The 26,822-nt window shown below is 49.1% G+C and overlaps 1 long non-coding RNA gene across 1 annotated transcript in view; it reads left to right on the top strand.

Annotated features, from left to right (window-relative positions):
* The window catches only part of LOC113490527, a 51,617-nt gene that overhangs the window by 7,329 nt on the left and 17,466 nt on the right, over positions 1–26,822 (top strand). The window contains exon 2 of the long non-coding RNA XR_003400249.1: positions 12,097–12,277. This is a non-coding gene — a long non-coding RNA (uncharacterized LOC113490527). The remainder of the gene's footprint in view (positions 1–12,096; positions 12,278–26,822) is intronic.

Raw genomic sequence — 26,822 nt, 5'->3', positions numbered from 1 at the left:
TGGTTTAAATGACCTCAGACCTCCTTCCAGCTTTAGGGCAGAGGGAAAAAAAAATTCTTCTTCATATGAGCTCTGTTGTTTGCTCCCCTATCCATCCATCTCCAATATAATTTAATGCACCAAAATTATTTTGTTATATAGCTACTATTTGTCTGTGACTTCTGGGTCAGCCTGGCTATGGAAGGCCACAGGAATGTAAGAAGGACCCTACTGAGCCAGGTCTGAGAATCCTTCCAGTCCAATATCTCCAACAGTGGCTGAAAGAGGGTTAGAGAATAAAGACAGGACCACTGTGTAGGAGTACTTCCTCTGAACACTCTTTTAACTTCCAGTGTTGTGAGGCTGAGGGACCTTGTGCTAGAAGATTAACTGTACACTTCATAGGTGTCTATGAATTGTTTCTTCCCTGGATTTGTCCAGCCAATTTTTGAAGTCAGGTAAAGGCATCCACAAAATCTCATGGTAGGAAGTTCTGCAGCCTAAAAACACACAGTGTGCAATGCAAGACCTCCTGTTATTTGTCTTGAACCTTTACTTTCTGGTTTAATTTCCTGACCCTTGATTCTTGGGTAGGAAGAGACAGTTAACACCTGTCTCCTCTACCCTTCCTCTGTCATTCATGGTTTATAGACCTGTCTCATTTTATTGTCTCTATTGTCACTTTTCCAGTAGCCCTTCACCTTTCATCTTTCTGCATCTATCAGCTGCCTTTTTCTTGGCTACAGCAGTGCAGTTTTGTAGTGACAGAAGGACATGGGGCATTGCTAGGTAGGAAGTGGCATTGCAGAGATGAGTTGTGCCAGATCCCACACAGGTGAAGACTGTAATGGCATGGTCTAGGAGTAGTTGAAGAAGCTGGGAAAAAACTCTGAAACCAGTTGAGGGTGCCCTCTAGATGGGTGGCCATCTAGACAGGACTGAACAGGGTTCTAGGAGGCTTGAAAAGTGGGAAGGGGAATTTTGAAGTGGACCTTGGGATGTGGGGATAGCTTCTGTGAGCATGGGCAGTAGTGGTCAGCACAGGCAGGAATTGGGACTGGTCAATACACAGAAGTGATGGAATTCACACATAATTACACAGAATCATCTAGGTTGGAAAATACTCTGGAGATCATCTAGTCCAAACTTTCTCCTAGCACAGTTCCCACCTACAGCATATCCTTAAGCTCCAAATCGACCCTAATCCTGAACACCTCCAGGGATGGGGACTCCACCATCTCCCTGGGCAGCCCATTCCAATGCCCAACAACCCCTTCTGTAAAGAAATGCTTCCTAATATCCAGTCTAAACTTTGCCTGGTGCAACTTGAGGCCATTCCCTCTTGTCCTGTCGCTTTCTACTGGGCTAAAGAGGCTCAAACCCAGCTCTCTGCAGCTTCCTTTCAGGTAGCTGTAGAGGGCGATGAGGTCTCCCCTCAGCCTCCTCTTCTCCAGACTAAACACCCCCAGTTCCCTCAGCAGCAACTTGTACGACCTGTGCTCCAGACCCTGCACCAGCTCCGTTGCCCTTCTCTGGACACGCTCGAGTCATTCAATGTCCTTTTTGTAGTGAGGGGCCCAAAACTGAACACAGGAATCGAGGTGCGGCCTCACCAGTGCCGAGTACAGGGGTAAGATCCCTTCCCTGTCCCTGCTGGCCACACTACTGCTGACACAAGCCAGGATGCCATTGGCCTTCTTGGCCACCTGGGCACACTGCTGGCTCCTGTTCAGCCGGTTGTCAATCAACACCCCCAGGTCCCTTTGTGACTGGCAGCTTTCCAGCCACTCCTCCCCAAGCCTGTAGCGCTGCTGGGGGTTGTTGTGGCCCAAGGGCAGCCCCTGGCATTTGACTTTATTGAAACTCCTCCAGTTGTCCTCAGCCCATGGCTCCAGCCTGTCCAGGTCTCTCTGCAGAGCCTCCCTACCCTCGAGTAGATCAACACTCCCACCCAACTGGGTGTCATCTGCAAACTGACTGAGGGTGCACTCGATCCCCTCGTCCAGATCATCAGTAAAGATGTTAAACAGGAGTGGCCCCAAAACCGAGCCCTGGGGGACACCACTTGTGACCAGCCGCCAACTGGATTTAACTCCATTTACCACAACTCTCTGGGCCCAGTCGTCCAGCCATTTTTTTACCCAGCGAAGTGTGTGATTGTCCAAACCTTGAACAGCCATTTTTGCCAGGAGAATACTGTGGGAAACGGTGTCAAAAGCCTTGCTAAAGTCAAGGTAAATTACATCCACAGCCTTTCCCTCATCCAATAAGCAGGTCGTTCTGTCATAGAAGGAGATCAGGTTTGTCAAGCAAGACCTGCCTTTCATAAACCCATGCTGACTGGGCCTGATCATCTGTTTGTCCCGCATGTGTTGTGTGATGGTACTCAGGATGAGGTGCTCCATCAGCTTGGAGATCTGATTTGGGCTCTGAAAGATGTTCAGATTGATGGTGGGACAGTCTGTTGACACAAGGGTTTTAGGAAATATGGCTTGGATATTCTGCTGGTGTGATGGGCAGTGGAGGAGAGTGGGAGAAGGTAAGAGGACACAGACTTCCTATGAGGAGGCTCTCAGGCCTCAGCACAGGACAGGGACATCCTGACCAACTTGATATACCCAGGAGTCAGGTCCCAGGTCAGGACTAGGCTGTCTATGGCAGATTGATTTAGTGACAAAAACCTTGCTGAAATCATTGTAAGATTTTTCTCATATTTCCTGGCTAGCTGAGACACTCAGCCAGGTGGTATAGAAAAGATGAATGAAAATGAAACATCAGCCATCTTGTGAGTGGTCTTCAAACAGAATAGGTTCAGAGGGAGGAAATGGGTTCATGCCAGGATGAAAAAGGCCCTGTCGGGGTGTAAACAACCTTGCAGTATTGGAGGGTACAGGGAAAGAGAAAGGTGCTCTCAGTAGCCCTTATGACATTTCCTACAGAGGAAAACTGTTTCGAGTAACCTTTGAATTAAGAGCTGTAGGGGACTCAGGTGACTGATGGAAAGTCAGGATGCTGTCAAGTGTGACCTGGGCCAGGACAGGCAGCAGGGAGAGTGAGGGACAGTACTGTCAGCAAGGGAAGTACATGAAGGGAGAGGTTTAGTGTGAAGGAAGGGGCAGAAGGCCTGAACAGCATCGGAAGGAGAAACAGTGGTGGTGAGATCTCTGTAGCAGCCATTTATGCCTCTAGATTTAAGTTTCTGCTCCCCACTGAGTGCCTCTCACAGGGCAAGGAGCTCTTCTCCAGACACATCAGCCTCTTCCCAGCCTGGTCACACCATGGGACAGTGCAGCTTCTTCCTTACTGACCAAGGAAGGTGGTGGGACATGTATCACACTATGTGCATATAAAGATTTTCTGCCAGTAGTCAAGTGTGGAGATGGAGAAAGAGAAGGTATTTTTTTCTACCTCCCTTCTCACTTTCTGACCTTTCCTATCTTCTGTCTCCTCCCTCATGCTGGTTGTAACCTTTCTTCCCTTCCCTGTCTGCTCACCTAACACCAGCTGCATCCTTTTCCTTTAATCCATGCGATGGATCAGTGACAGACCCCCACTGTAATTTTTTAAATCAAAGCCCTTTATCTTGAATTGGGCAAGGTCAGGGGAAGCTTCTTAAGGCATCGATTGTAGTTTCTATCTCTGCCTTAGAGCAACTTAAAGGATGGCTCAACAGGATTAGCAGAAAGTGCAAGATTGGACAAATGGATTTGGCAGGGGCTGGCTGGTGGGCCTGGGGGAGTGGGAGCTTGCTGTGCTGGAAACTGGGAGAGCTGGGCTCTGTTCAGGGCCTGCATCGCTGCCTGCTGCCCACTGTGCCTCTGGGCACGTGAAGGCAGCTGGGCTGATGCTGATCACAGTCCTGACACTGCCAGGGGAGAGAGCAGTCAGCCTGCAGCACTGCTCTTTGCTAAGCAAGGCTACTTAGTGCTGGCCGGGTGCTTTAGGGCCAAGGCACAGGGGATTGCTCTGTGCTTCAGGGATCATTGCCCCCAGCACAAGCCTCTCTGCAAAGCCTAGAGGGACATGCTGATGTCAACAGAGTGCTCACAGCTGGAATAGTGTGGGACAGGCCTTAGGAGCAAGGCAGGATGACATTCCCTGTGGTCTCAGGACCTTATGGCAAGATTCCCACTCCCTTCCCAGACTGCTGGGTGCTGCTGGAGGTGTGAATTAGCAGTCCAGAGGTGCTGTCATTAGACTGCTTCCTTGGCTTGGCTTCTTCTGTTTCCCTCCTCCCCTGTTCTGTCTTATGGTCTTGAAAGTGCATGTTTTAGAAGAAAGTGTCAGGCTTGTGGGGTGAGAGAAGGGCAGCAGGCCATATGCAAGCTCTCCTTGCACAGCCTGGCTGGCATGCTGCGCAGCCTCAACCAGTTTGTGGCCCTTGCCTACCCAGTGCCTTGATGTACCTGGCAGCACCAGATCTCCCCTCCTCTTACCTGGGATGTCTCCTCCCTGGGGAGAGGTTGGCTCTGCCTGGGGTGGGAGAGGGTCTGCACCAGGCTGCTCCTTCACTTGTGATGACCAAGCTGTTATGACCCCTGCACCCAGCTACCATGCTGTCCCAAGAGGGAGCCATCCTTTCCCCACCACACAGTGAATCTGCACCAAGCAGGAGCCCCAGTCCATTTGTTCTCTGATCCCACGGGTGACTGCTTCCCTCCAGCACCTAAACCCCCTCTGTCCTGTACTGTTCTCAGTGTGCTGGAGCTCAGTGATCACAAAGAAGACTCATGAAGAGCATCTTCCCCAGCTGCAGACAGCTGCTACAGCCTGTTCCCCATCAGGCAGACACCCCCTCCTTGCACGTGGTATTCAAGGGCATATGCCCATTGTTTTATCCTGCGTGCACACATACAGCAGTGTGAATCGAGTGTTCAAAGGGAATAGAGGTTCACAAAACTTTGGCCTTGCTCTCCCAAGCTTCACAGAAAGATGAGATGTCTGGAATAGCCAGGGACATGGCTGCTCCTCCCCAGCGCAAGGATCTCTCTCACAGGACTTGCCACACCATCATCTACTCATTAGCAGCCCTTCTTCTCCTGAGCAGATGAAGGGTCTCTCTGGGATCCTGTTTCCTCTTCACTGTCCTCCTGAACCAGCCTAGCCTTATGTCACAGGGCTTGTCTTTGGTCTGGGGCATCCCAGCTCCTCAGCGTGTGCTGCTCGCGGGGAAAGCTCACGCCATTTCTGAATAGAATAGGATTTGCATGCATGGTGGGGGAGAGACAGCCTGGCCTGTTTATTCTTAATGTTCCATATTATCTCCATTAATATTGCCACCTCTGCCTCACATGCTAATTAAGGCTCAAGATTATTAATGTAATAGGGAATGTGGGCAGAGACCACACAAGACTGGCTGAATTAAGTTAACCTTATAGACTGTTAATGGATCTCCTGGAGGGGCATTTCTGCCTAATGAGCATCCAGCTTGAATGGTAATCAGAGGCTCGCTCTCCGCATGCCCAGCAGAGACGGGAAAGCTGGTGAGGCTGCAGGGCAGGATGTGGGAAAGGCATTGGCAGGAGCTGCTCATGACGCTGAGGAGGGAAGAGAAGGGTGCAGGGCTGGAGGGAAAGACCTTGAGGTGAGGGAAGAATTGGGATGAGTGGCATAGTGATGCTGGTGGTGCTACAGAGGGAAGAACCCCAAATGGGCACTGAGGCTGGCCCCATGCTTTTTGTGGTGGGCATTTAAATATTAACACAAAGGGCTATTTTTCCTGGTCGTGATTGCCAGCAGTGAAAAGGTAACTGCGTTAGCTGTGAGCAGGGCTCCTCTCTAGGGAAAAAACCATGGGAATCTCCTGGTCTGGATCCTGGAGACCTGCACAGTGGGTCATGGCTGCTGCTACCCGGCAGATCAGAGACCCAGACTTTCCCAGCCTGTCTTGTTGTACAGTGTGAGTCTGGCACTGAGCATTCTTGTGTGGAAAGAGTACATTGCCTTGCTGGTGAGCAACGAGGTGAAAGGCTAAATCTCTGTTTAGAAGAAACCTGGGGACAAATTAAAGAGGACAAAATTAAGCTTAGAGGCTAGGCTTTCAGTGTATAGGGTTGGGTGAAGTTTGGTGGTATCACAGATTCAGGATTTCAGTTGAGGCAAAACAGATGAAGCTTAAGTGTTATGCTGCGTGTTTAAGGCAAAACTGTATGATCCTGGGCCTGGATGAAACTGGGTCTTTCTGGGAGCCCATGAAGTGTCCCAGGGAAAGTGTGCATATTTTCACATCTTGCTCCTGTGTGCTAGTTTTGCCCTCCAGAGGGAATAGGTGAGGAGCGGGATATAGGGCGAAAGCAAAGCCTGAAATGGAGGCCAGTTGTTTGCATTTCATTTTGGGGAGTTGTGTAATTTAGATCAGCCCCAGAACAAACATGCAGAGCTCAGGATAGGGTGTTTGGGAGGAAGGTAGTGATCTGCACAATTGGCTAAAGGAATAAAGAAATGGCTTTGGGGTTTACTTCTTGCTCAAGTCCCACTGCTCCAAGAGGTGCTCTAAGTGGGCAGACTCTGTGCTTCAGATCCCAGCCTGGACGTTACTCAGTAGATGTGGGATCTGGCCAAAGGTTTAGCCTTCCGATATGGGAGCAATGACGGAGGAGCTAAGATGTGTTGCTTTGACTCTAGAGGTGTGAGATTGAGCTGTGTTGGCTGCAATTTATGTGAAAGGTTTCTTACACCAAACCCAGCTGTGGGTGATTCTCTCTCTGCGGAATTTAAAGTCAAGCAGGTACCACTGCAGCTGCAGGAGGAACTCTATATTCCTGGCTATAGGGACTGCTGTCTCCTAGCTCTGTTACCTTGAGCTGCCTTACCTGATCTGTGTCAGCTTTAGATGGCCCATGGCTTGGATGAGTCTGGCTTGTAGTGCTCAGGGTTTGGGGGTGGAGATTTGTAGGTTTGAGTGAAAGTTTGTGGGTTTGTGATGCAGTTCCTTGGGGTTGGAAGTGGATGACAAGGACATGGAAAGGGAATAGGCCCAGTTCAGGTTGCCCAGCAAGGTTTTTCTTCACTTTCTGGCTCTTAGTACAGGAAGACACCAGGGAACTGCAAGGAAAGGAGTTCCCTTGCTGTGTGTTGGTGTGTGGGAGTTGGTTCCCAGGGCAGAGTACTCCTGCCAGTGACTGAGGGGAACTGAGAGAAGGTGAGGAAGGAAAAGCAGAGACCGGGAGAGGCAGTGCAGGAGCCAGATGGACTGCTCCACCCAGAGAGGGATCTCCTCCCTGCAAACCTATACGCACCCCGGGGTGCATGCAGCACATGCACACTTACCATAGTTTTGTGCTATTGCATTGCTTTCACAGGATGCTCACTCTGCAGGTGTGCAGTAGCACACTGGCGTTTCACAGGGGTGTAAATGCTGCCACACACACACAAGACAAACCACAGAGGAAACATCGCTCCCTATGACACCTCACAAATGCATCGATGTTTTCAGCAAAAAAAGATTTGCACATATGCATCATTCACTCTATAGTACAGCACATACATACAGTGGATGCACACACATACACATACACAGTCCATACATTGCTACCTGGAGTTCACTGCCCACAGCAGGCACATGCACACCACCAACACACAGGTGTTCACCAGAAGCCACGCGTTCCTGCACACCCACGTGCACACATGACACCATGTTGTCCATGTTGCCCCCTTTCAGCATTATCCCATGCAGGTGGACTCACTCACAGCAACACTGACACACACACATGTTTTTGTGTCTTCCAGGTCTCCTTGCTTGCCGTCACAAAGCTGGCATGTGAAGGTGAGGCAAAACCTTTATTGATGATCTAGACAAGGGGATCGAGTGCACCCTCAGTCAGTTTGCAGATGACACCAAGTTGGGTGGGAGTGTTGATCTGCTCGAGGGTAGGGAGGCTCTGCAGAGAGACCTGGACAGGGTGGAGCCATGGGCTGAGGACAACTGGAGGAGTTTCAGTAAGGCCAAATGTCAGGGGCTGCCCTTGGGCCACAACAACCCCCAGCAGCGCTACAGGCTTGGGGAGGAGTGGCTGGAGAGCTGCCAGTCACAGAGGGACCTGGGGGGTGATTGACAGCCGGCTGAACAGGAGCCAGCAGTGTGCCCAGGTGGCCAAGAAGGCCAATGGCATCCTGGCTTGTGTCAGCAATAGCGTGGCCAGCAGGGACAGGGAAGGGATCTTACCCCTGTACTCGGCACTGGTGAGGCCGCCCCTCGATTCCTGTGTTCAGTTTTGGGCCCCTCACTACAAAAAGGACATTGAATGACTCGAGTGTGTCCAGAGAAGGGCAACGGAGCTGGTGCAGGGTCTGGAGCACAGGTCGTACGAGGAGCGGCTGAGGGAACTGGGGGTGTTTAGTCTGGAGGAGGCTGAGGGGAGACCTCATCGCCCTCTACAGCTACCTGAAAGGAGGTTGCAGAGAGCTGGGGATGAGTCTCTTTAACCAAGTAACAACCGATAGGACAAGAGGTAATGGCCTTAAATTGCACCAGGGAAGGTTTAGACTGGATATGAGGAAGTATTTCTTTACAGAACGGGTTGTTGGGCGTTGGAATGGGCTGCCCAGTGAGATGGTGGAGTCCCCATCCCTGGAGATGTTCAAGAGTCGGGTTGACATAGCGCTGAGGGATATGCTGTAGTTGGGAACTCTCAAGGTTAGATTAATGGTTGGACTGGATGATCTTCAAGGTCTTTTCTAACCTAGATTATTCTGAGATTCTGTGAAAATGCATCCCTTTGACATGAACAAGATGAACACCACACCAATGTACATGAGCAAACACACATATGCATCTCTCTTGGCTTCTGGTTGCCTGGCTTTTGCTCTCCCTTTTCCTTCGTTTAGCTAGTTTCCATTCCCCTAAAGCACAGGGCAGATGGTTTGGAGGACAGGTTAGGATGATGGTTCCCTTTTCCACACTTCTCTTCAGCTGCTTAGCTCAGTACTAAGTATCTCAGAGATGAAGATCTTCCTTGCATATCTACACATGACACCTCTGTGTAACCTCTCAGCATCTATTAGAAATCCTAAGTCCAAAAGCCTCTTTAAATTGCCCTCATGACCATACTTTAACCCAAGTAGAACTTCAGGCTGTGGTGGCTTTTCCAGGTTTGGCAGCATCTGTTATCTTTGAGCAAATGTGGCAACTCTATCTCTACTCGGCTCTGTACATGTGCCTTGCTGAGGCCCAGAAGACTCTCTCACTTGTCCCCTTTCAACCTGCATTATTCATCTCCTGTAATGCACAATGGATGTTTGTGGGAAGAGACATGCACAGTGCTGAGGAACAGACGTCCCCAGCAAGCTGAAATTGCCTGGGTGCATGGGCCAAGTTTAGCTGAGAGAGAGGAAATTTTCACTCCTTCAAACCGCTTCTGAAAAGTGAATGATGGTAGCAGTGTTGGAGGTAGAGGGGAAGAGGGGGTGGCTTGGAGGGGTTGAGGTGATGGTGGGGGATTCCCCACGTTTCTTCTGGCTCTTCTTGTGCTCCCGCACAAACATGCATGTGGTGCATACTTGGGAAGGTGGGAGCGCTCTGGGGGAAGGTGTGAAGTAGGTGGCTTTGGGGAGCGGAGAGTTTGCATGCCTGAGTAATGGTGAGGAAGGTGTACTTGCATGCACTGGGAAGGGGGCTGGGGGGTGTTTGGTGAAAAGCTGTGGAAGCAGGGTGCCAGGGCACATGATGTGGAGAGGTCAGGGAGTTCCTGGAAGAGTCTATTGCAATGTATGCTTCATTGACTTATACTGAGGTGTGTCTGTGGCTCTTGCTTGGAGCCCATGCCTGTCCAATAGCACAGAACAAGAGCTTGAAGGACTACCTCCATTTTTCCTTCGTGTGGCCAGGGCTAGACCCAACTACAACCTCTCGTTGCCTGTGTCCAAGCTGCCACTATGCCAGTTCCTTCATGTCTGTGGGGTCTTTGTTTTATACCTGTGCCAGTACCCTCTGCTCCAGCGATCCCAGTACAGCCATGGAGTCCTGCAGCACATGCAGGGGTTGCACCCAAACCCAGCTGCTCTTCCCCCCTGCTAGAAATCCCATGTTTTCCCATACCTCTCTCATTTCCCAGGGGCACACAGGTACACGTGCTTGCCCTGATGATGAACCCTGATCAGTCTCCATCATCGCTAGCAATATCATGCTGTGATACTACTGAACTTGTTAAACAAGCCTGGCAGAGTTCTTGTCCTGGTGTCCCTGGTGCCAGGCAGATCTGCCGTCGTTTCCTCACCCCTTCTTACCCACCTTGTGCATATCCTTGTCTCTCCGGGGGCCTGGGGGCAGCTGGTGCCTTCCTGGCCAAATCTCTGCTTCCCATAAGGGTTTATGTATTTCTTCACCATGCTTAGGTTTAGCAATTATGTCCCCTGATGCCACTGTCAGACAATTTCAGAGCACTGGGGGATGGTGGACCTTGCACTCTTCTTTGTATGCAAATTACGCATATCTAACACCAGAAGAAAGGAGGAAAGGAGAAGGGATCAGCGTGGATGCTTTTACAGGCTTTCTGCTCCAGAGACTTTGCCCCGAGGAGCTGCAACATATGTCAGTGGACAGATACGTGGTCTTTGCTGGGAGATGGTAGAATGGGTGGGGCTAGAAAAAGTGCAAATAAGGGGAAGATCTCAGCGATGGTGGCAGCTTAAGGAGAGTTGGTGTGGCAGTGGTATGTTTGTGTGCATGTGCACGGAATAATATAGCTGTCTCCAAAGTGACTTCCAGCTTCATAACTTTCAAGGATGTCGTTTTTCTGGGTGAATAATGCTGCCTGTCTGTGTTTCATGTGTAGTTTGTGTTTGTCTGCCTGTGTTAGATGTTGATGAGTATTTGTGTTTTCCATGTGACAGAATATGGCTGGTGTTGGATGATGCTGGGGCTAGGGTTTAGGATCCAGAAGGACAGTATGCCACTGTGTGGGCTGAGTTAGGTAGGTAACAGTATCTGATGTGACCAGTTTGTATGCTGCAGGCCATTCCTAGGCATAGTATATTTGTGTGGGATATGCAGCCAGTGGTGCTTCTTGACTTTTATGCTCCTAATTGTGTGAGAATGTTTTATGTGCTTTTATTTTCTTGCAGATGTGTGTCTTGTGAGGTGCTGGTGTGCTGTTTGCACTGATATAGATGTGTGTGTGTGTGTGTGTGTGTGAGACACTTTTTCTGATATGGAGGTGGGCTTATTAAATGATGTGCATTTGTGCAGTGGCAGTTACATATAAGCAGTCAGGAGTTTGTGTGTGGTAGGTATATTCAGATATTCAGAATGCATTTGTGCAGTGGTCAGTATTCACAGGGTTTTTAATGTTTATATAATATTTTTGCTGTGTAGTCATATGAGTGGTGGAACAGGCTGGGTGGAGTTCACGTGTCTGTGTTATGGTTGTCTGAAATATCGTGTATGCATGTTAATACAGCTGTACAACCTTGTAGGGGCAGGATGTATGTGAAGAAGGGAAGCACCTCACCCTTTGGGGGGACTCTGAGTTTTTAGGGGATGTATGCAAGGTTGTGCATGGGGGCATAAAAAGGCTGGTGAGTGTATGTGTGTGTGTGTGTACAGCACATGTGTAGCAGTTTGAGTGTGAACAGTGTACTTGCAGGAGGGTGTGCCCAGGTGATGTGAGAAAGGGCTCAGAGGTGACATGTCTGCATGTGTGCTGTTGCATGTTTAGGCACACCTCACCTTCTCCTGGTGTGGCTCCATCAGCACCTCACCCTACATTGGGCCAGATTCTGTGTCCTCTTTGTGTGCAGTGGGACAGTTAGGCTCTTAGGATACAGGCTATCCTCTTTCCATCCTTTAAATCTCTTTCCATCCATCTGTCCATCTGCTCTGCTGCCTGTGTCCAGTTGTTTGTTCCCATAATCACCAATATGCCCTGTCTAGTTCACACCCCACACTGCCTGTGGACTCCGCAGCTGTGCATCTCTCCGTCCCTCCCACACACACACACATTCACACACACACACACACACACACACACACACACCCCCCACCCCTTGGATCTTCATCTGTGGTATATTCAGTTGCCATTGGAAACCTAAGAAAGAAATGAATCTACCCTCCAAGTCTTAAGCTGGTGGGTTTTTTTCCCTTTTTTTTTTTTTCCCTCCCCTTTCCTCCTCTCCTCACAGAAAGCGAAGTCGTTCGCAATGAATCCATGGCAGCTTCAATCGAGCGGTGAGCTGGAGCACCTACTCACAGGCCACTCCTTGATGTGACTGAAGAGAGGCCTTTACCAGCACTCACTGAGGAGAACGGAGCTCTGGATTTACCTCCTGCACACCCAGACAACCCCAGCACAGGCACTGCGAGGTAAGCCAACCTCGGCACCTATGTCTGTGTGCCTCTCTCCATCCCTCCCTCCGTCTCGTTGCTTGTTTCCCGGAGGTGCGAGGGAGGGGAAAGGCAGGGGTTTCTGCTTTGCTATGAACAAAATCTGGGCTTTCATCAGCCCCCCGCCCCATAATGGAGACCTGCTCCCTCCCCTCCTACCCCCTTTCCTTGCAGCGCTGCATGCGCGTGCAGGGAGGGGTTGCTTGCAGAACAGCAGGGAGAAGCACTGCGGGTCCCCTGCACACAGTCCTGAGAGCATTCCCCTCCTTTCCTATCCTCACACCTGTCTGCTCTTCGCCCTACAGCATTTTCCTCCCCCTCCCCTGTTTCCTTGGAGAAGGGGCAGCTGGGCTGACACTGCTGCAGGAGCCTGGTTTGGCCAGCAACATGGCTGGGCTCTGTGGCCCTGGCCTGGGTCCCCTTAGGGGTGCAGCTTGCAGCAGGGCAGGAGTGGGCATCACGCTACCCAGAGTGTGGTATGTGTGTGGGGGGTGTGTGTTCCCCTCCCTCCTCATCTCACAGATTCTTTGTGTATCCCGAATCCCCACGGAGGGTGCTGGCCTCCATTTCCTAACCAGGTAGCTCCTCTGCATACCCATCCCAGCCTGGCAGAGATTTGGGGGTGATGGGCATGCTCTTTGTCACTGCTTAGCTGCTGTCCCCCGGTGCTCCTGCTTGGTTGGAAGGGATGTTTTCCTGCCGGAGACAGTGTGTTTCATAAGCTGGGAATGCCACATGGCCCGCACAGGCAGTGAAGGGGGCCCTGTGCTGAGCCTGACCCATTTTGGGGTGCAAAGCTCTTGGGAGGACCTGAAAGGGCCTCCCACTGCCTGGGGCTGCCCTCGGTGCCCCTTTCTCCAGCTCCTCTGCAGGGAAGGCAGAAAGATCAGTTGCACTATTTCCGTGCTATGTCTCTGTGCTGCTGGAGCTGCTGCTGCGGTATGGGGATGGGAGGGGAGCGGGGAGCAGCTGTTTCTCCAATCGCCTGGGCAGGCCCAGATGCACTGCTGGCCCTCAAGAAGCGTGGACATGCTGGGAGGTGCCTTTCCCCAGAACAAGATCCTAAAGCAATGAGCTGCTGGCAAGGCAGTGGGCAGATTTTAGAGGGGAGGTTTGGGGTGCCAGGCTGTGGTTTCAGGCTCTGCACTGACGCTGTCAGATGCCAGGGTTTTCTGAGTCAGATTTTGGGGCTGCCGTGTTTCTCTGAGGGGAAGGGGCTGGCATGCTCTGTGCTGCTGTGCAGCCCTGGCAGTGGTGCTGCTGTGGTGTCCCCTGAAGGAAGTGATGGGCACTCCCCTCCTGCCCAGGTCCCATCTGGTTATGCCAGCAAGGAGGGGGCATCTTCCAGTGCATCTCCCTGCTGCCACTGCAGGACCTGCTGTCAGCCATCCCTGGCTGCAGTTCCTCAAAGCCCCCTCTCCAACTACCCTGACACCTACCTTTCCACCCAAACTGCTGCCTTCAACTTCTGTCTGGTGGTGCCAGTTGTTTTTCTTCCTCTTTTGGGGTACCCCTGAGTCCTGCTTTTCCCTCTTTCAACAGCACTCCTTCCTCAGTCCCTCTCCAGCACTTTCCATCCCTTGTGAACCCTCGGTGCACACCATGCTGGGCAGGAGCAGCTTTGGGCAGCTTCAAGAAGGGCTGATGTTTCCTGGCAGGATCATTTCTAGGTGCTGCTGCCAGCTGACAATAATGTAATGTGATCTTTTCTCCTGTGGTTCACACCCTCTGGTGCGTGCGTGTATGTGTGATGGAGTGACCGTAGCGTTGTTGATGTGTCCACTCTTCCTCTTGGCCAGGGCCTGGCAGGGAGTGTGACCGTGCAGTCACATTTGGTTTCATTTTTGGGTAGTTCACAGAAAGCAAGCTCGTCCCATATGGAGCCTCTGAAACCATTTGGCAGTGGTTAAACTCCTCCGCCCTCTCAGGACATGGCTTTGGCACTGGCACAGGGTGGACAAGACAATAAATCCAGCTCTAGGGAGCTTGGGAGCTTGGTACTGGGTCAAAACTGCTGCGGCTACATGTTAGAAAATGCTGATCCACTATGGACTCACTCTGCTGCTTCAGACTTGTTTAGAAAACAATGTTGGCTTAACTCTGTACTGGCAAGGTTTATGTTGCATTGGGTATTATCTGTCTGCACAACTCTAGCTTGATGCTGGCTCGAGTGTTGTTTGTCCTTCCACATCTGGCATGCACTCCAGATCGTGTGTGCTCTGGCTAATTTGACAGATGCAATTGCACGTTGCAGCCAGCCTGGTTCAGTCCCTCTTGTCAGGCAAGCCAGTTTGAAAGAGGGTTGAATTACAGTCTTAGCAGAGAGCAAGCCAGGTCCCATACCAGGCAGCTGCTCTTCCCTTTCAGGATTTACAACAACCTTGGTCTCCCAGGTGCCCTGAGAAGTGATGCACAGCAAGGCAGAAATACAGCACTCTGTAGTTTCATCTCTTCTTGCACCCCCCATGTCCAAGGAAATCCTATAGAGACAAGTACGTCCTCTGGCTGGTGGCCACATTTCTGTCTGGCTCTTCCCAAGGCCTTTTGAGTGGTGGCTCACCCGCTGCCCTGGAGAGCATGTGTGCGGGGATGAGAGGGTGATGCCAGCTGGGAGGAGGGAAGGCATCACGCCAAAGAGGAAGGGGAGGGAAGAGTTTTATCAGGGGGGATGTTGCTCTCCACCCCATAGCCCCATGATCAGTGCATGGGGCCTGGGAGAGGTGTTATTGTTCTTCATAGGATCATGTTGGCAGAAAATGGGGTTACACCATGGGTGAGAGCTGAGACAGACCCGTTGGTGCTCACTTGGGACAGAATATGAATGCAAGCCCTTACTGTTATGCTGCAGGGACCTTTTGCAGACCTGTCAGTCAGGTGTTTGTGTTGCTGAGGGAGGTAGTTTTGTTTGCTGGGGAGAAACAGGCAGGAAGGTGGTGAGGGGTGGTTCATCTCATTCTTGTGTATGGATGTGTGCAAGTCTCTGGTGATAAGGAGGAGCATTTGTTGACCAGGTTTGGCAGTCTGAAGCCAGCTTTAAAGCCCAGCAAGATGAGCTTTTGGGGTTTGAAGCCAAGCAATGACACTGCCTGCAAAACCTTGTTGCCAAGGTCGCCTGGATCCTAATTCCAGCAAGGTCTCTCACTGGTCACCTCACTGTGCCTCATTTTTCCCTACCTTTATATGAAGCAGGCTGTAACCACAAACACTGTGGGAGAGAAGGTGGATGTGGAGAGGGGATGTGAAGGCATGCTTACCATTTTCATGGTGCTTCAGGCTGCACAGAGGGATGCTGTGGGGAAGTAGAGGTGCAGCCTGTGGACTCTGCTGGCATGGCTGCATGCTGACCTTTGCAGGGGGCTGGATGCTGGAGGAGAATCCATAATGACTGGGATGCTGTGTGCCAGGGCTGAGGCAGTGATTGACTCAAGCCTCTGTTTGTTTGGGAAGAGAAAGGGAGTTTGTGGTTTGTCACTTGGGAAACAGAGTGGGGATTCAGTGGTGGAGGGCGGGCTTCTTGGCTGGACCTTCCCGAGCAGCCACGCTGTGTGTCTGTGTGTGTGTCAGGGAAGCAAAGGGGACCCTGGTACAGGCCATGACTGGCAGATGGCCATCCCCAGCCCCCGTCACTTTACCTCTTCCTTGCACCCTCTGCACAGCCACTGTTGAGTGGCCAAGGACAGCCCTGACATGCACACACATGACAGAGCTGTGCACATGAGGAGAGGAAGAGGAGTAAAAGCCTTGCTAGAAGAGCATCTGGATGGGATTTGTGCTACTTTCCTGCCCAGCTTAGCCCACATGCTGTAGCACAAGATCTGGGCAGGTGTCCATGCAGCTTCATCCCAGCTCAAGCAGGCACCTTCATCAGGGTTGTGCCTGGTGTCTAGGGCCAGGTCACAGGCTGGAGTGTCATGTTGGGCTAACCTGGGGATGAAGAAGACCTCTTCCTCTCCTGAGCTCCTTCTCTGTCTCATATCTGCTCTGCTTCTTCAGCTGTGAGTCCTGCCTCATTTCATGGAGGTGGAGACCTGCAGGCAGTGGTGTCACAAGGGGAAAGGGGATTGTGAAGCACATGGGGGTATGGAGAGGATGGAGACACTAAGAAAGAGGGAAGACCTGAGAGAAAAAGGGAAGAAGCAGCAAAAGAAGAGAGGGGTGGAGAGGGAGTCAGAAAGAGAGCAGCATGTCCCTGTGGTGACAATGTAGTGTCTCTTATGTAGTTATTACAGGCTAGAGTTCAACCTGACCATGTTTGTATTGGGCACAGATGTAGTCTGAAAAGCTGTGGCAGGAGGATTGGCTTTGCACAGGGAACTGCTCATCTCCAATCCACCTGCTTAACCCAGGGAATAACCAGTCTGAGATTCCATTCTCTTGCTCTGAGCTGTCTTCTGTGCATCTTTCTCTGCTCCTGATATGGAGGAGGGAGCATGGATGAGAAACCCCTCCTCATATCCTCTGTCCTCCTGGCCCTGGCCTTGTGGAGCCAGAGAAGGTGAGTGTGCTGCCCAGCCCTGCTGGGAACTGCCTTACTCTGTACTGGAGGCATACTGGTGAGGTCTTAGGGGGAGCCACAGACTTGTCTTTAGAATGCTCAACTAGAAATACTTATGGCCATGTTACCTCACATAGGCAATGTCTGCAGGAAATGAATTCAACATGCTGCATGGGACAGAATTTTCTCTACAATTGCCCCATCAACATGTCCCATAAGAACTGAATAGCAGCAATTAGATAAGAGGGATTTATGGAAGTTTCTCTTCCTCCTTTACGAAATATATTTGAGTACATATCCATCAAGTAAGGTAGGTATCCCCAATCTGTCACAAGGTAAGTAGATTTCATACAGATTTTCTGAGTGTCATTTTTGATGTGAGTGTGGCAGTTTCCAGAAGCTGGAATGCCAGCATTGGCTTGCAGACAGGCTTGCAGGCGAGCATGTACCCACAGCCAATGTATTCACTGTGACACGCACCTATGGGTGCTTCTAGCCCATCTTGAGCTTCCTCCCTGTCCCCTTGTTGTAGAAACAATAGGCCATGTGGCTTGAAGTCAGTGGCCTATCAGGGATATCAGGTTGTGACCTCATCTGAACTCTCATGCTTTTTAAAGCCAGCCAGCATGGTGAGAGCTATCAAGAATCAGCCTGGCACAAAGAGAGAAACGCTCATATAATGGGGCTACTTATTTAAGTTCCCCAGCATTTCCCATTACATTTCATGTCTTGGGCTGATTCAGTTGAATGGCAATCAATGGAGCTAACAGCCCAGCATTGTTCTGTTCACCTTCTGATTTACTTCTTTTCATCCTGGCTGGGTTTCATCTCCTCCCAGGTTCATGCATCCACCAGCACTGAGGTCACTTTCTTTTTATTGCACCTGTGGCTGTATATTATCAAGCTAGTTCCTTTCCTGCCCTGAATCTTCTGGGGTCAAGATGGAAATCACTATTCAGCAAGACACCCAAACAAATGAGCAAAACTAGCCTGGTCGGTCAGAACAGGGTGGAAGTTATCCAAGAAAACTCACACTGATCAATTCCAGTCACCTCCTGTGTTTAAAGTGACTCAGTATCTCCATTTTTAGGATGTTGCTGGGGAGCTGAATTGTCTTATGATTTTTCTTGTATCAGCTATCTCTACCAACGGTGTTTGTGAGATTCTCTTCCCATATCTGCTTAGATGAGGAACTGTTGGAAACTATGCTGGTAGAATAATGGGTGCTGGGACAAAGCCAGTCATAAAAAACCCCTCCAAAACCCACTGGAAAAAACACAAAACCTCCTCCCTTTCCCTGAACAATAAGTTATCAAGTCCAGATGGTTAAATCTGAGAGTTTGGAAGGAGCTTAAGTGATTGAGCTGCTAACAAAAATACAGAATCTCTTGTGGGAAAAAAAAAAAAAAAGCTACTGATATGTGGAATTGGAGAAGACCAAATGTTGTACCTATATTTAAAAAAAGGCTTCAGTGATGACCTGGGGAATTAAAGATCAGCAAGCTTTGCATCTGTATCTGGTAAACTGATGGGAATTATAATTTAAAAGCAATGCTTGAAGACATCTAAAAGATTATGGTCTGATAGGGCCTAACCAGCACAGGTTTGGCAGAAGAAAACTATATTTTGCTAATCTCCTACAACTCTGAATGTGTCAATAAAGCTGTGGATAAAGGACAACCAATTGATATAATGTATTTAGACTTCCAAAAGGCGTTTGAAAGATCTTGCACAAGAGCTACTAAAGAAGCTAAGTAGTCAGTGAACAACAAAATATTGACATAGATCAAAAACTGAGTAGGAGAGTGAAAGAATGAGGGGATTAAACAGTTAAGTTTCACCATGGCAAAAGGTTAATGTGGCCTCCAGGTTCTCTTCTAAATCCCATGTGATTTACTGTATTGTTTAATGACCTGGAAAAGTGGGAGGAGAGATCTGCCATATGAAAATTTACAGATGAGACAAAGTTATTAAGTTGGCTGTGGCCAGAAAGGGCTGTGAGTAATGCTGGGCAAAGAGAGCTAAGGTAAATGAATGTGCTGTGCTCTGGTGAACAAAACTCAGTATTGATATGTTCAAAGTAATGTGTGTTGCAGGGCAGACTCACAACACTTTAGATAGCCCCAAAGGTCCTGAATTAAGGGTATCAGCCAAATGAAAGTGTGGGCAGACACCAGGGAGCTCTTTGCAGAATTCTGCCCTGTTTTATGCTGCCCTCAAGCAGGCAAAGTAGCTCTTTGACTGCAGAGACAGTGGGTAGAGAGTAGTCTGGAAGAGCTGCAAGGCTTTTGGTACACCTGCAGTGCCACCTCATTTGGAATTGCACTCATAACTAGGGTCAGCCTGTTTCGGAAGGGTTGCTGGAGAATCAAAGGGGCTCTGAGGTGAGACAGAAAGCCTGTGAACACCCTCAAGTGAAGAGATGGAGGTGATGGGTTGCTGGTTTCAGACAGCAGACTGGGAGCAGATGTTGAAAGAAAATAAAATTATGACATTTATGAGTACATCTTTCTTTCCTCATCACACAGGAGTGAGGGAATGCACAGTAAAATTAAAATGCATGGGATTCAGATTCACAAGGTTGGACTATTGAGCTCTAAGTAATGAGATTTTGTCAGGACCAAGAATTTAGAAAGGTTCATAGTGGGCTTGTGTATTTTTGTGGAGAGCAAGAATACACAAATGATCTTTAACTAAGGATGAGCCCAGTTTTGGAGCCTGAACCTTCAGGTTCAGTCTTCAGAGCCTATATTAACCTGTAACTCATAGCAGCAAATAAGAAAATGAAGATAAGAGCACATTGTCCCTCATCTGTCTGCTTTGAGGTTTTCCCACCTTTTCCCCTCAAACATTTGATGATGTCTTTCAGGAGAGTCGGTGTGGACATCTCCCTGATCTGGAATGGTTGTTCCTCAGCATGCACCTTACCTTACTAACACCTGCTGGGACATAAACAGTGATACTCTGTTCATGTCCCAACTCCTCCTATCATCACATGTGTTCAGGAGCATCCTCAAGCTCCAGGAAGAATGAGGTCAGATTCTCTTCTAAGATAAATCGGCATAATCATATTGAAGTCAATAGTAAGAAGCAGGGTTTTCAGCCTCTGAGTTTGAACTTGGTTCCAGTGAAAACCAAAACACACACACACACACACACACACACACAAAAAAAAATGCAGAACTACCTAGACTCTTGAAATTGCCTGAGATCAGAAACCTAACCTGGAAAGTTCCCAGACATTTCTGGGAGATTGCCCATGCTTCCACCTCCCACCTGAGCTATGGATGTGGGAATCAGCACCAGGATAAAACAGTATCACAGCCTTTCCATTTCACAGGCCAAGCTGGAGCCCAGTATTAAAAATCTATTGGGGCTGAAGAGAAGAGAGATAGAAACTTTGAAATCTATCTGATTATTTCCTCCTCTCTTCAGTGTAAGGAGCTGAGTCTGTAAGCACCTCTTCCCTGTCCTACTGCATTCCCTACGCAGGAGCACAGTCCCAGTTCTTGGTTGTTTTTTTTTTAATTGAATACATGATATAGGGTGCTGAAATCATTAACAGCTTGGCTAAATGAGCCTGTTCACAGAGTTTGATTTCTAGCTATTTGTGTGTAGCACACACAGATCTCAGACTCCTCATATGTATGTCTCCTTCCTGGGCAGCCCACAAGGAGTGGAGTGACTCCTTGTGCAGGGAAATGTTTTTAAGCCAGTGAAGCAAACACTGAGGATCATTGCCAGCCACATGCTGCTCTTTGCTGAATCTCTGAGCTCTTTTGTATTCTTGGAGCTGTGGTTTGTTTTGGTGGGTATTTTGGAGCCACACCCACTGAAGCTGATGTGGACTGAGTGGGAGCAGCCAGGCTCATGTCCCAGTTTTGAGAGACCTGGGGTCAATATCACACCTTTCCATGGGGTTAAACGCTTCTGTACAGCCAGAGAGAACTTTGGCAGTGTTTCAAAGCTGACATCATCACAGCCCCTGCAGACCTCTGGGTGGAAGCGACATCTCCAGCAGCTCTCCTGGAATCCAGGAGCTGGGGAACTGTGGAGGCTGAGAAATGCTGACGTCACCCCTGCTGCGTGCCAGCAACCCCAAGGCTTCAGAGATGGTTTGATCACCACTACTCTATTATAGCACCTAAAAAAACCTTCAGGATCAAAACATGATTGCATTTCTCTGCTCTAGTACAGAACCAATGAACCTCCGGGACCAAAGGATAAATGCACCATCTCTTGAGTATTATGGCATTTAGAAACCTCACTCACTGACTCACAGCTGTCTTTCCCCCTCCACCACCACCACCTTCAACTTGTTTCAGCATCCAGCCACCTTCTCTACCGAGGTATAGCTGGATAATCCCTGGGTTTTTATATCATCTGGCTGTGTGCAGCACTAAGATGAGACCACAGTACCTTTTCACTTCTTGTGGTAGCAGGGACATCAGTGCTGTGATGCATTCGCTAGCCTTTTGGTCTATGAGTGCAGCAAGGGACTACTGCAATAGACCATTTCCACTCATAATACAGCATCTGTGAATCTCTGGTACTGCTCTGCTGTGATAGATGATCTGCTCTTGACTATTACAGGGTGGAGGCTCTTCTCACATTGTTTTGGATGTTTCAGAAGACAGCTCAGGACCTGGGAATGGTCATGTTGTGTCAGCACCTGGAGCTTACAGACAGAAAGGAGGATAATTTGAATGTCTGGTCAGCAATCCTGGCATTTAGAAAGCACAAATTAATTTTTCAGACACCCTAGAGAGGTGGAGTTCTGTCATGTTTTGAACCTGACTTGTAGATTCTGGGGAAAATCCTAAAAGCTTTTGGTAATAGAGGTTTTAGTGAGTTTAATGCCAATGGAATTAAAAGTCTCGAGACACTCATCGTGAATGGATTTACATCAGGGAGATTAGAAAAGGGAAAACATTATTGGTGTCCAGGGAACTCAGGAGAGCAGCTGTCAGCTGGTTTAGATGGAAAGTTCCCCAGAGAGCAGGTGCCTGGACAGCCAGACAGCACATCCATGCATACCCTGTGGGCTCAGCTTGCATGCTCATGGGCTGGGGACATGTCCCAGGGCCAGCTGTGAGTCACATCACATGTGAACTCTCACAACAGGATGTTTGCATTAGCCAGTTTTATGGACATATCAAATGTGAGTGAATGCAGCGATGGTCTCTCCATTCCGTCTGGCATACTCTTACTCAAAAGACCTATATGCCTCACCAAAGTGCTCCTGGCCTTTCCAGGCATATTCATTACCATCCACTCCTCCGAGGAGCGTGGAGGAGGAAAACCTGTTCTCATTCCTGACACCAGGGACACACCGCACTGGAAGGAATGCAGAACAGTCTCTCCTTCACGGATGGGCCTTTTTACTGCCCCCTTTCTTCCCACCAGAAATGCACCTAGCATGAAGCTATTGAGTATAACTAAAAAGTGCAGTTAAAGGGGAGACTGGGCAAGATCCTCATTTTGTGAGGTTTAGTAAATTCATAGGCACCATGTCCAAATAATGAAATCCACTGGCTTCAACTTGTCTGGGAGAGTAACCTAGGGAGCCATCACTGCACATTGGCCAGGTTCTGCTCCTTTTTCCAAGGTGTTGGTGCTTGCCACTGCTGGAGAGAGCATCCTGGGCCCTTGCCTGTGCTCTTAGATAAGAAAGGCATGATCCTGAGGGTTTGGCCTTTCTTGGACTTCCTTACCAGGCTGGGTTGCTGAGGCTGTGCTCTTTGCTGAGGGATCACAGAGGCAACAGAAGAAAAGACACCAGGGAGAGTGAGAAGGATTTTGGTCTTAAGTGCATGAGCTCTCAGGAAGGCTCTGAGAGCTGATTTGACTGCTGTTCCTCTTGTTATTTCTCTCCAAAGTCCTCATCACTTGTTGGTGCATCTTGCCGAGAGCAGAGATCAAGGTTAATTCACCAGGCTTTCTTCTTAAGTGGGACATAATCAAGCTGAGGACTCAATTCAAATCCTCCTTCAAAGATCTTTATCTCCTCTGAAGTCTAGGAGAGCTGGCTAGGAGATCAGACTTTGCTAAAGCAGAGAGATCCAGGGGAGATGGGCAAGAGGGAGAGCAAGATGCCTTGCTAAGGCAGGGAGTTAATAACCTGACTTTATCACCTTAATGCTCACAAGTATCACCTCTCCCAGCCCACCAAGAGTTACCCTGGCTTTGTAGGGTAAAGATAATCCCCTGTCCACAACATACAGCAGATAAATAGGCTTCATGCCATCCCCTTTCTTCCTGTTGGCTTTGGGGTCTGGGTGGGAGGGGAATGCTGCTGGAGTGGTTGACAGTGCCATCAAAACAAGGTAAATAGTATTGAGTACTATAGGAGAAGGGCAGGCAGATGTCTCTGATGTCCCTCCCAGTGAGTGGGTAGATGCTGTCAGGGGGTCCACACAGGAGGAAGAAGAGATGGGACAGAGGAAGGTTGAGCAGTCTCAGTGTCTCCCTGGGGGGACCCTCTTGTGCTGGTAGGAGGTGGTGGGAGTGCGGGGAGACAGGGAAGGAAGGAGGGGAGGGGGGAGGCTCTGCTGGCAGGCTGGCACCCCACAAAGCGGTAGGGAGCAAGTGGGCACTGTGGCAGACAGTAGGCTCTCATTCGTCAGCTGGGAGATGCAGCTAAGATAGAAGAGGGGCTTTTTAAAACAAAGCACAGGAATTTATTAGCAGCAAAAATATTAATATGGTGATTTGAGACACTGCAATGCATGGTGAGAGATCAGCAGTGATGTCTGGACAGGGACTGGAGCTACCCATGAAGGTGAAGGCCTAATCTGTGGTGGGGAAAAAACTAAATCTACTGATGTAACTGCTTATCCCAGGAAGGTGTCTGACCTGGCACTGCTGAGGATATACCCGTTCTGCAAATGTATTGCATCTGAGCTCCATGGCACGCAGGCACCTGCCTTTGGATGGGTACACAGCAAGACTGGGGCACACTTCTGAGCAGGCTGCATCGGCACTGACAGAACCTATGTATCTCAGCCAAGGAAGCCACTCCAGAAATGGCTTTGCAACTGGCACTGCAAAAACTTTTTTGTCCTTCCTGCATTCTGGATGAAAATGCTTCTAGCCCACCATTGCCTTTCTTGAGGCACCTCTGTTTCTGTCGGTCTATCCATAAGTGCAAAGGGAACATTGGTGCAGGTGCCTCCCCCCTTGCCAAACAGCCATGCTGGCTGTTTTAACAAGCTCATTCAGGCAGGATGTGTTCACCCCCTGTAAACAGTAGTCATTGTCTATTCCCAGACAGAACTGTGCTTCTGGAGGACATCTAGCACAACTAACTCATTTTGACAACTAGCAGCAACTTTCAGGCTGCTTTCACGGAGCTGTTTGTGGAATCACCTCAGCCCTCAGGCACAAGATGTACACTTGCTGCTGCAGGAGAGAGGGACTTGTTCTGAGTGGTGTGTCCCTGGCAAGTGCTGGTCCATGGCTAACATGTTCATTGCTGACAGGGCAGCTATCAAAACTGTAGCAGTAGCAATAGGTGAGGCAAATTGTGCTGATGTGAGCTTCCTTAGCAGGTGCGAGATGGGAAAAGCAGGTTCTTCAACTCAGTAGGACTGCTGAGAGCATGTGGGCTTTGCAGCTATAAGGATGTTATGAAGCTGTCAGCTGCAAAAGACTGTGGTCTTCAGGTCTTGACTTAGATGAGGGCAAGTTAATGAACAAACAATGGAGCATGCTTAATGCTGTCTTTGAGACGAGAAAAGTTATTTGAGGGCAGCCCCTAGAATTTTCAGGACCTGTCAGTTGCTTTCTGGTGCTGAGGGAATATAACATTTTCCTGTTGGGACTGACTAGCAGAGATTCAAAGCCCTCTCATTTGCATGATTAACAGTGTTTATGCTCACTGTTTTTTCAGGAACTGTCCTGTGCGTGAAATGTATCCTCACCACAGAGCACTGAGCTGAAGAGAGTGTAGTGAAGGGAAGGAGGCCAAGTGCACCTTTGATTTGTTGGAAGACATTGCCTGCAAATCCATGTGTATATCAGCATGGTTTATTTTATCTGCACCAAGATGGCATGTTACATTCTCACAACATGTGGGAGAGTGAGAAGAAGCAGATTTTCCATGGGGAGCTGCCTCTGGGCATTGCTATTTTTTATTTCATCCTTGGAGTTGGTGAGCCTGGTAGTGTTGCAGGGTGACATGTATGAGGAAACCTGACACCAAGCTGGAGGACCCGTGAGGCTATATCGTGATGTAGCAGACAAAGTGAGCTGTTTGTTGTTGCTTTGATGTGATCATATGACAGTTTGATGCTTTATTCAAAGCACTGGTTACAACTTCCTTACTCTTCTTTCCCAAGCACTTCGAGGCCAACCAATGTATTAATAAATTAGAGGGATTAAAATAAACAGTGCTTTGAAAATCATTAGGCATCTCAAATGCCTGGAAACAAACAGCAGTTGAAGTAAAAATACAAAATGTAAATAGGCTAAGAACTGGGCCATAAAATATTGTAGCCTAGCCCTGGGGCAACTCTGGAAAGAAAAAAATGTGTTTATTCCCTTGTCTCTTTGGGTTGGGACAGATGAAGTAGTACTTGGGGTACTGTGAATAAGGAACAGTCCCTGCCCCAGTTCCTGCAGTGGTATGGGGCCTGCCCCACCAGTGGCTTTATTGGCTGCAGAGCAGGGTTGTGGGCAGATCAGGTCACAAGCACCAGCCATGGGGCTGGAGCTAAGGCAAGATCTGAAGGCTGCAGACTGGAGACCATCAGGGTGAGCAGCTGTCCTAAGCAGCTCCTTCTGCTGCTCTTGGTTCTGACCCTCACCCTCCAGGCACTGCATGCCCAATTCTCTCCTCCTCTCAGCTCATTGCCTTTCTTAATCCAAGTCCAGGTCCTCCTTCCCTCTCTGAAGATCCAGGGACTGACACAACCAATTCACATAGCATCCATTTCATTTTCCCTTGGTGGTACCAAAGTTGGTCCCCCAGCATTGGTGAGCACATGAGTGGAAATTCTGGTGGCTGTCAGGGCAATGAGGGACTGTGTTACTCAATGACCTTTCATCTTTCTGCATCCTGGTCGGGGTGAGTATTTATTGTTGTGAACTGCCTTTTTTTTTTTGTCAGTCTGTGCCACCTAACAGACACACTGCAACAGTACTGTCCCAGTGAGGAAACAGTCCCCAAGGACATCAGAAGGGGTAGAAACAGTAGATGAGAGTGTGGCTGATGATCTGATTGCTATGATGGTTTGGGTGGTGTTTATACGGGGATTACATGAAATGGAGAATGTTTGAGAAACGAATCAGAGCAACACACACATCTTTAATGTGTTTAAAAACTAGTCGGGTACTGCTTAAGAAGTGAAGGAATGAGGGCAATCATTTTCAGCTCTGTAACTGTAGGATGATTTTAGTCCAGAGAAGCACTAAGGAATCACAACTGGCTGATGCTCCCAGCCCATTAGGGAACAGGGAGATCCAGTTTTCTGGGCAGTTGTTGGAGGTCCTGTGTTGGTGAAGAGATATTCAAGGCCTGTGGACTGAGCAGTCTATCAAAGAAGAGCGTGTATTTGTGAGGAGGAGGAGGGGTTCAGCTGTGAGAAGTCTGCCTGATTCAGGAATTGCCCAGACCATCTTGAGTTTCTCTTGCGTGACAGACTTCTCAAGCATCACTGGCCGGGGAGAAAGCAGACAGTGAGAGAAAGCTGGCCTAGGAAAAGGCAGAGCTTGTCTGGTAATTGAATACTTCTCTCTGCCTGGTCAGCATGCTGTGAGTGGCAGGTATCGTGAGGCCAAGTGCCTGCCACTGCCAAGGGACTCAGCCTCCACACAGCCACTGGGATTTCTAATCCAAGCTGGGTAGGACAATGCTGTCATGTTAGTAATGGTATAACTTTCTTAGCAGTCTACCGATGTGACAGTCACAAAGAGAACAGTGTAGGCTGAATATGCACTCATGCTTGCTAAGCCTGTAATCCCAGCTTTTATTTTCTCTCCTTCTCTTTTGATTTTTTTTTTTTTTTTAATAATCAGTTCAAACTTAAT

This window comes from Athene cunicularia (assembly GCF_003259725.1).
Source record: "Athene cunicularia isolate RWA chromosome 1 unlocalized genomic scaffold, athCun1 chr1_part2, whole genome shotgun sequence".
Lineage (NCBI taxonomy): Eukaryota > Metazoa > Chordata > Aves > Strigiformes > Strigidae > Athene > Athene cunicularia.
Note: the sequence above shows the minus strand (reverse complement) of the source record. Positions and strands in the feature narration are given on the sequence as shown.